A 10279-nucleotide genomic window follows, 5' to 3' on the forward strand; every position below is an offset into this window, starting at 1 on the left:
ATAAGCACGGCTGGCAGCTTTCGCCGTATTTACACCCCACCCTCCCTGAGTTCTCTGTTCCCAACAGGCACACGGGGCAGCATGTTTTCCCCTTCACCGAAGGGTCACGTCGAGTACCACCTCCCGGTCCTCAGGAGGGCCAAAAAGAAAAAAAGGGGGAAAAAAAAAAGGACGGGACCATAAATGCAGAATCCGCGAGTTTTCCTCCTGCGGGCGCTGCAAGAGCACGTAAGAGGGGAAGAACGAAAGGGGGCACCGGCTCCGCAGGGGTGGCTCCCGGCGGCCTCTTTTATCGATTTCCATTTAACAACGCCGGTGCCTCCAGCTCGAGCCGCGCAAAGGGAGACGCGCGTGCGTGCTTGCCATTCCCACCTACCCACCCCCGTCCGTGCGCGGCGACCCTCCCCCGCCCCCAGGAGGGAGAAGACTGCGTTTTTGCTCCAGCCCGCCCCCGTTGCTGAATTTCGCCGCCGCCTCCGCCCCCCTTGGCCGAAAGCCGATCGTGGGACCTCTCTCCTCAAGTGCCAGCCTCGCCTTTACTCGCTGAAAGTGGGGGAGAAAAAAACACAGAGCCGAACCAGCGGCCGCCTCAATAGTAGTAGTAGTAGTAGTAGTACCGGTAGCAGCAGCGGCGGTTTCTGTGGCAGGACTCACACCCCCACCCCACCCCGGCCATCAACGCTAAAGAAGCTGGCGGCGCCGGGGCAGTCGACCAGCCGGGCGCGCAAAACAAGGCGCCTCGGACCGCCCGCAGTTCTCCTTCCTCCTCTGCCCCAGTCCTCCTTCAGGGGCTTCCCACCCGCGCGCTCTGCCTGCTCTGTGCGCAGCTCTGCCCGGCTGCCTCTTTCCTACGCTCCCTTCCCTTCAGCGGTTCCGTTCAGCTGTCGCCCCCACTCCGCCCGTTCCTCCCCACCACCACCACACCTGCTCAATCCCCACCCCGCCTCAGGTCATGAAAGAGACGAGCGAAGAAAAGGGGGTGGGACTCACGCTGCGGAAGACGCCACCCGCGACGGCAGAAAAGGCCTGGGAAGAAATGGAAGGAGCTTTTGCGCGCGCTCTCTAATGCCGCCTGCAAATCCACCGTCGTCGTCCCCCCCCCCCCACCGCCGCCTCTTCTCCTTCCTCCCGGCCCTGCCAGTCTAGTCTGCAAAGCCCCCCCTCTCCACCTTCCACTCCATGCTGCAAAGCTCGACAGCCCCCCAAACGCTGCAGAGCTCCACCCCGCGGCATATTGCAAAGCTCAACCTCACTCTCTTTCCCCCCCGCCACCCTGAACGCCACCGCTCGCCACGCTCCGCACGGCAACCAGCGGAAAGCGAGTCAAATGCAGCTTTTCTTCCTCCTTCAGGTTAAGGAGAGGGGGGGGGAACCTTCCACTCGGGTGGTTCGCGCCCTGTGGAAGCTCCCCCGCTCGCCGCCTGCGCGAGCGAACGCGCCGCGCCGAGTTGTTACATCTGACTCACCTCGCGGAGGGCTATTCTGCCCGGATTCTGCGAGTCTGTAGGTAGTTATTCAGCGATAAAGGGGTAAAATGCACTCTGCCCATGAACAGAGGGTCTGTTTTTATTCATTCGGAGAGTTTCCTACCCTTTCAATGTCCGTGTATGTCTCTTGAGAACTAAACCTCCAGCTGCTCCGCTCACATCTTCAGCCCCATTTACCAAAACCTCCCCATTGATAAAATGTTCTCTCTCTCTCTTCCATTAAGCACTGCAGAGGCTCAGTCCAATAACGCTGCTACTAATAACTCGGTTCTATGGAGTGTAACTATCTCCCTCCTCATGGCAAACTATTGCAATGCCGATGTCCCTGCTCTCTTTTAAGTACCCCAAACCTCACAGACCGCAAGGTGATCTGCAATACAAAATCCCTCTCCTTTAACAAAAAAAACAAAACAAAACGTAGCATCCCAGACGGGTTAGCTTCACCCTCGGCTATACTGATTTTTCTGGCATGCAACTACTACTCCCATTCCTAAGGTGTAGAAAACCTGGGGTAAGAGAATAAGCGTGCACGGCAGACGTCAAAAATACTCCTCCGGCTGGGTCCTTCTCCCTTCCCATTTCTCTTTATGGCAGGTGATGTGACGTGCGGGGGCGGGCAGGTCACTGGAGCAAGTTTGGAAAGTATTCCTCCTCCTCCATTTTTAGGCAGGTGCCCCAGGGAAGGGCTTCAAGGCCGGCTTGGTGGCTGGCAGTGGCAGCAACAACAGCCGCCCACACTCCCCATTAAAAGTACTCTCCCCCGTATCTCTTGTCTCTTTTCAGCTCAGTGGTTGACTGACAGAAAGCCTTTCAAAGGCCGCCCACGCACACGCTTGCACAGAGACATACACAGACATGTTTCTCTGAAAGGCAAGCGAGATTATTGGGAGGGGTGGGTAGAAACCTGAATGAAATATTCAAGCAGCAGAAGTGCCCAGCAGCAAGGAAGAGCTTTGGGATTGCTGGGGCAGGGGAAGAGACCCACTGGCTGTCCAGAGACCAATAGGGCTCTTCTTTTATTCCTGGAGAAATCAACAGCCTCTGAAGCCTTACTTTTTTTTTTTTTTTTTGCTCTGGGAAGAAACATGCATTGTATTGTTGAGATAATCTAGCTATGTTGCTGCACTCAAGGACTGCAAAGCAAAAATGTCTGCAGAAAAGGTCAGGAGCACTTCCTCTACATACAATTACTGGGAAAATAATGCAAACATGCTTGTGTAAAGCTACAAAACTCTGATAGCCAACAACCAACCAGATTAAGGACTATCTCAGCCTTTTCCCCCATCACTTAAATGTTTTTTTCAGTGGCATGTCAAAAACCTTCCTGTGAGCATAGCAGGTTAGTATATGATTGGATAAGTATGAACTACTAGGGAACTGTAAGAAGCATTAATGAGAGGCATATATACACGTACACATTGGGTAGATAATATGAATAAATTATAATATTTAATGTAACCTAATTTAAAACATCTTTTACACTTCTACATACCACTGGGCACCCAAAAAGGGGGCTTCAAAATTCCTTACCAAATTTATAAAAAGAGTAATTGGGTAAATTACTTCTCTAGGGCAGAAGTTTGACCTTAAGACCCCTTGGCATTCTTTAAAAAAACTGAGCATCTCAAAGAGCTTTGGTTTATGTGGATTGTATCTATTGATATTAGCTGCATTAGAAATTAAAACTTAAGAAATTTTAAAATATTTATTCATTTGATTTTGCAGATTTCTTGAGTCTTGGGGACCCCCACTTTGAGAATCACTGCTTTAGAGAAAAATAAAATTATCTCCAAATTTCTCAGCACTAGAACTTTTCCTATGTACTAAGTTGTTCCTATGTACTAAATGTCATTTCAATGACATTTGGGAAGCTCTTGAGAAGAAACCAAGGTAGTTGTACATTCCCCACTTGTAATTAGATATCTGCAAGAAAAACTGCATTCTGACCATGAAAACACTGGAATTCTTATCTCTTTTGAAGCAAATATAAAGCAAATTCTCAAGTGAGAATTTGGCAGGGGAAAAATGTTTACTTTGGAACACTTCTAATTATTCATTAGTTAAACATATCAGGTACCAGATAATATGAACATTCTTTAGAATAGAATCCCTAAGATTGGGTTGTCACAGAAAAGCACATTTAAGTGAAAAGTTTTATCAGCCATTAGCAAAACATTTTCCCTTTTAACCGCTTCAAACACTGGTCAAAAGTAATTAGAAGATATGAAAACATTAATAGAAAAAGAATGTATCTCCATAAATATTTCTAACGTATGTATTTCCCCACATTTTTAGCAAAACAGTGCATCTATCATTCTCCATACATTTTCTAATTTGTAACTACCAAAATAAGTTTAAAAATATTTAAAATGTAAGCTGTTATATCCTCTTTACCCCAGGATATAGAGAATGGCCTATAAATATTGACATCTATTAAATTCAATTGAGCTTGTTTCTGAATCAACATGCGCAGACTTATGCTGCAAGGTAAAAAGCATAGCTTGAATTATTATAAAACAAATTCATGTGTTCCTTCTTTGCCATTTGTGAGGAAAATATATTGAACCATAGTAAAAATGAAAATATACATACAACTGCAGTAGCAGTCCTAGCCATATGGCTATGAGTTCTTTTTAGCTTTTTTTCAGGAATGCTCAAAACACCACATAAAGCTGCAAAGCCATGACAATTAAAGAAAATGGATAATCGGGAAACTACATGCTCCTGTTTTGCTAAAAAAAAAAAAAAAGGTCTCAGCTGTATACAATGTAAGCCTGATAAATTCAAAGCTAGGTCCCTGGCTAGAAAATATATAGACAGGAAATGTATAGTTACCAAAGTAATCCTTTCTATAGGAAAGCAGGCAGGCAGGCAGGCAGGCAAGCAAGCAAGCAAGCAAGATAGAAAGAAAGAAAGAAAGAGAGAGAGAGAGAGAGAGAGAGAGGGAAAGAAAGAAAGAAAGAAAGGAGGGAAGAAGGGAAGGAAGGAAGGAAATATGCTTTATAGCTGCCCAGTGTCATTGTTGTGAGATTGGGAGCTATATAAATGGATTAAATAAATAAAGCGCAATATCATAAAGACAAAAAGATTTTGCGGACTAAAACTGATTTCCTCAGATAAGCTTCACATTGATTGAAATGTAGTCTGTGTATAGATATTAATCTGCACAGAGAGAAACAGCTATGGATTGTCACTTTTTAAAAACATCTCACAATTCTATGCAGTCTAATGTAGCAAGATAATAATTCAAAACAGCGGTATTTAGAATCCCTCCAGTGTTTGTGTTAGTATGCTACTGAGCATTTCAGTAACCGGATGGTTGGTCCAACTGCTATCAGAACGTTTCTTCTAACATTCAACTCTGCCTTCCCCTGTTTTAAATATGTTACTTCATGTCCTGTATTCTTGAGCAATGGAGAGCTGGTCTTCACTTTTTATATAACATCATTCCAGGTACTGGAGTGTTGTAATTATATCCCCTCCCAGGCTGTCCTTCTCAAGGTTAAACACATTCCAAAATCTCTCTATAAAGCTTAGTTTTCAATCCCCAGGTCTTCCATCATTGATCTTCCTTAAATCTTTTCTCATCTGTTGGCATTCTCAAATGTTCAGAAATGGACACAGTTCTTGATGTATGGATGAAATAACTGAAATATTATATCCTATGATTTGAATTATTTTTGCTCTAAATCATCTTACATTTTCCAAAACAATCAGCACTGCCACTTGCATGGTTTAAGAATCATCCTTGAATAAGAAAAAGAAACAAGGCAATGAGGGTGACAAACTATTCTCCAAAGCACCTGAAGGCAGGACAAGAAACAATGGATGGAAACTAAGGAGAGAAGCAACCTGGAACTAAGGAGAAAGTTAGAAAAAATCAGTGGAATTACTTGCCTTCAGAAGTTGTGGGTGCCCCATCACTGGAGGCTTTCAAGAAGGGATTGTACAGCCATTTGTCTGAAATGGTATAGAGTAGACTCTTCTGCTCAAGCAGGGGGTTGGAATAGATGACCTCCAAAGTCCCTTCCAACTATGTTATTCTATGTTTCTAATTTGGATCCTAACAAGTTAGGCATGGGCATCAGCACTAAAGCATAAATGCTAAAGTGCTCAAACATCTCTTGATAATAGCCCAAACTTACACTACTTCAATTCGTATTGGAATAAGATTATGGCTTTGGCTAATGCTTTTGATTGTCACTGCTGCTGCTTGTGATGATGATGATGCTGTTGTTATTAAGCTTTTGCAACTTAGCTCGGATGTGATGAGCCATGACAATGCTGACAATAATGCCCTTAACTCAAAGGCACAACTCCTCCCATTTGGGGATGAGGGTAAAACAATAACCATTGATGGCCAAGTGTCTAATAGTCTGATCATCAGTGATATTTCTAGTGGTTTTTAGCCCATCTTTCTGTACAAGGATTCAGAGCACAATGTGATGATATCATCCTGCTGCTTCTATTCACCTATCACTTAGGTTGAAGCAAGGCAGGTATATTTCTAGCCTACTTTTCCATCAAAAGTTACCCCAAAACAGGGTACAATGAGATATAAAATTTAATAATGGTAAAATTATTCAAAAATCCATGAAGTAATTTGGAGCCGTTCAAATCAGCAACTGGGTTTGTGTATAATAGTGAGAGCCACATTGTGGTTCAGCAAGTTGTGTGAACCCACACATTGCTGTTTACCCAATTAACAAATGTAAAAAAAAATTTAGTGAACCATAAATTCAGTCAGTGGCTTTGCTGGTTTAAACTACCGTATCTACAGAATCCTAGTTAAAACATTTTAACAGTTATTAAATGCTTTTAGCATTCCTGAAGTAAAATTTAGTATTTCAATATATTTGAACAGCGACAATATTTTATCCTAAACTATCATCATTTTACTCTTTTTCCCTTGTGCAGAGTAGAGTACATATTCAACCCTGAAGATGTAATCAACGTTCTGTTAAGATAAATGGCAAAATTCTGCTTCAATTTAATTTAATTAGTGCCGCAAGCATAGATGTGATTAATCAACAAACCTTTAATCTCATATTAAAATTGACCTTAATTAATCAGAGAACTTGGTTATGAGCAAAGAGCAATCATACAAGGTTTTTCACAGTTTCTGCCATGTTGGCCACCTTGATTAATTAACTTCCTCTGTTTCTCCTCACTTTGGATTTTATTCAAGCATATTTGGCACAGGGCTGCATGATAGAAATGGCATATAGCTGCTACTAATAACAATGGTCTTGACTTTAGTTGCCTCTTCCTCATCCTTAACTTCTTGTTTAACTTGCCTATGATCACTATGGCAACTAAATTGAAACTCCATTCCCAACTGCAGTGTACCATTGAAGAGGAGCTATTGAAGACAGTCAACAGGGAGGGATTGTTACTTCCAGAGTGTGATTTGAGATAAATCTGTCCATATTTGAAATGGAATGCTGTGTTAAAGAACATCTGCTTTAGTCCTTAGGTATGTATGTCTACATTCTTTCTTCCACTCAGTGTGCTTTTTAGCTTCTGGTGAGAACACTGATGGGTCATGTCTTCCCAAACTCCTCTCCAAAATGAGTATCACAAAAACGAGAAACTTGATAGACAATGAAAATATTGCTCTCCTGACACTTTGAAGATTGCTCTCCTGAGTAATCCATTAAAAAGCTCTTCTCCCTTCACCTTGTCACCTCAGTAGGCCTTAAGAGGCATTTCATCTCTGCCAGAACCCATGCTTGCCTATTGGAATGAAGTCATTTAACTATCAAGTCAGACTGTTCCAGGGAGATGAGGCTTCATTCATATCTCTCCCTGCAAGAGTCTAAGGAATATTGACATTGAATTGAACAATATTCTTAGTTCCTTAATCTGAGTGAACAAATCTCCCATTCAGTCAATTTTGAATCTTGCTTTACTGGAAACTCTCTATGGTCCTGAATCTCTGTTGTCTTGGTGTGCACCTGGCTTTTAGTCTACAGAAAGGTACCACCAGGCACCAGAGAGGAGCCTTAATGGAGTGATTTCAAAGCGTGGGTCATTACATCACGTGATAGTATGTAGCCAACTTTGGCTAATCTCAACAAAAGTTCAACACCAATAAACAAGAACATTTGTAGCTCAGGGTTGAAATAAAGAGTCCTTGGTACTCTCTGAGTTTGGTTGTTTTGGTTGTTTTGCTAGCACTGATGATATTATCTAGTTTGGGTAATAAAATGCCTGCAAGAAAACAACCAAGCTCAGAGAGCACCAATGACTCCTCAAAATTCAACACGGACAGAATTGGGTACTTGAGTACTGGACTGGGAAACAGACAGAAAGATAAGTCTGTAGATCTCCTTCAAGACATCAGTGGCAAACTGTTGCTAGAAAAAAATTTCAATGTAGTCACCAGGAGTCAGGCTGTTGAGGGAAATGCTAACCTTAATGAATGAAAAGTTTGTGACTTAATCAAAAGATTAATATTAAGAATTAGATAAATATAATGATAACAACCTTCTCAGCTTGCTGCATGCCAGATAGGGCACTATAATTTTTGAAATCCTAAATCCAACAGAATAGATTCTTGGATTTAAATTGGGAAGGATCTAAATTCCAGTTTCCCATTCATTTCAATAACTCATGATAAGGTTCATATTTCAAATTAATATATTAATATGATTTGGTGAGTTTCAGTTAATATGTGAATCCTGCCATTGTGATTTGTAAATCATGTTTTATCAGTGTATTGTGTAAATCACAACAAATACATATTAGTCAATACTGTATGGTTAAAGAAATTAAGGGTTTGTGCAATGTGCTAATCTACCACTAGGTGTCCTTGGATGAGTGATTTTCAACCTAAACTTCTTTACAGTACAGGATTATATTAATGAAGATAAAATGGAGGGAGAAATGTAAAATGTACCAAATAAGATGTGATATTTTCAAATACATGCTAAAACACAAATATTATATGATCTAGCACGCATGTGTGGGGGAACCTTTACCTTTACCTTAATGTCTTTTATATTGGTTCATCATTACATTTAAAATAAAAATTCCTAAATTTATAGAGGTGTGTGTGTTAAAAAGAATTGTCTGGAAACTGACTTTTGTAATTTTTTAAAGAAGAAAAGTATTATTAGTCATGTCCAACAGTAAATATGGAAAATGTGTCAAATCAGGCAGTAAAAGTATGGATCAGTGATGGCGAACCTTTTCAAAAAGGGAGCCGAAAAGGGAGCGCGCGTGCACGTGTCTGGGCTGCAACCCAGAAGAGGAGCTGCCCAGGGCACATGCGCATCAGTGGTGGGTTGCCCCCAGTTCAGACCGGTTCTATAGAACTGATAGTAAAACTGGAGAGAGGCTCCGCCCACCGACTCCGACATCATGAGGAAGCTTCTGTGCATGCGCAGAAGCGCGTGCGCACGAGCGAAGTGAGGGTGCGCATGCAGCCCCATTGCAAACCGGTAGTAAAGGTAAGTAGAACCCACCACTGAAGCGTGTGCCAGAAAATGAACTTCCGGTTTCAGCTACTGAACTTCCGATTTTAGCTAGCTACTCTTCCACGTGTCTGGCGCACATGTGCACGACGATCAGCCAGCATGCATGATCATACAGGAAAATGGAAGACCAGCTCTTCTAGTTTGTGGCACTACCACATGCAAAAAAGGCCAGCTGATTGTCGCACGTGTATGCGGGCCAGAAACCCGGAAAAGGAGAAGGGCGATGCCACGCATGCCAGGCGACATGGCTCCACGTTCCACTTCGGGCACATGTGCCATAGATTCGCCATCACGTGTATAGATAAAGATTTCATCTGTCTAGTCATATTCAACTCCAGGGGGCAGTACCAGTGGTGGGTTCCTCCTGGTTCACACCTGATCGCAAGAACCGGTAGTTAAAAAATTTAATAGTTGGGAGAACCGGTAATAAGATTGGCTGGCCACGCCCCCGAACCGGTTCCCAGCCGGTCGCAGTTCACTTACCCCACCCACTCCCAACCTATTGCTGCCTCCTGAGTCCCAGCTGATGGCTAGAGGGAAAAAAACTGTTTAAATTCTTGCCGCGGGGCTTCAAAGGGCCGCCCTACAGCTGATCAGTGTTAAAAGAAAACAAATGAATAGACCAGTGCCTGCAAAAATAGAAAAAACAGCCCCTTACAGCTTCAGCATAGGTTAATTAGCACAAGTTGATTAGATCGGCTTCCCGACTCTCAGCTGATTTGCTCTCAGCTGTTTTGCGCAGGGCTCTGTAGTTGCTAGCTGCAGAGTGCTGGAGCAGATTTTTTTCCCCCTAGCTATGCTGAAAACACGAAACTGAAAGTAAAGCAGGGTCTTTGCTGCAACGTGGCAAAATGAGGCAGAGAGAGATTTCTTTTTCTTTTTCCTCACCAAAAAAGGTAGGTGCAAAACTGCAAACAATGGGAAATTTAGGGCAAAAGAGGAGAGTTCAAGATTTTAAAACACAAAAGAAAAAAAGCTCTATTTAACTAGAGAATTGTAATAATTGAGATACTATTAATTGTATATTGTGTTGAAAGCAGAAATGGTTAAGTTGTGGTTTGGAGGAATATATGGGGGAAATTATTTGGTTTATTATTATTGGTAAATATAATTAATTGATTTGTAAGAAATTGGATTGCATGGAAATAATTGGAATATTCATGTTCATATTGATTAATATACAAAAAAGGTAGTTATATAACTAATTGATTTATATTAAAATGTTGAATTTGTATTAAACAACTGTATTACATAATTACATAATTAACCAATGTGAGGATGGATATAAAAATAGATGACAATGGGAAGGGG

The 10279-nt window shown here is 42.3% G+C and overlaps 1 protein-coding gene across 9 annotated transcripts in view; it reads right to left on the bottom strand.

Annotated features, from left to right (window-relative positions):
* PTPN5 (protein tyrosine phosphatase non-receptor type 5) overlaps positions 1-1490 on the bottom strand; it is a 78547-nt gene extending 77057 nt beyond the window's left edge. For 4 of the 9 annotated variants that reach the window (XM_060687721.2, XM_087879861.1, XM_034416920.3 and 1 more), the window contains exon 1: positions 618-885. The gene's annotated coding sequence lies outside the window, so the exon portion shown is untranslated. Of the gene's footprint in view, positions 1-617; positions 886-990; positions 1090-1466 lie in introns of those variants that run through there. The other 5 variants (XM_034416924.2, XM_034416919.2, XM_087879866.1 and 2 more) reach the window with 3 other exon arrangements.
* Between the last annotated feature and the right edge of the window lie 8789 nt (positions 1491-10279).

This window comes from Pantherophis guttatus, chromosome 1 (genome assembly GCF_059756535.1).
Source record: "Pantherophis guttatus breed Tessera chromosome 1, ASM5975653v1, whole genome shotgun sequence".
NCBI lineage: Eukaryota > Metazoa > Chordata > Lepidosauria > Squamata > Colubridae > Pantherophis > Pantherophis guttatus.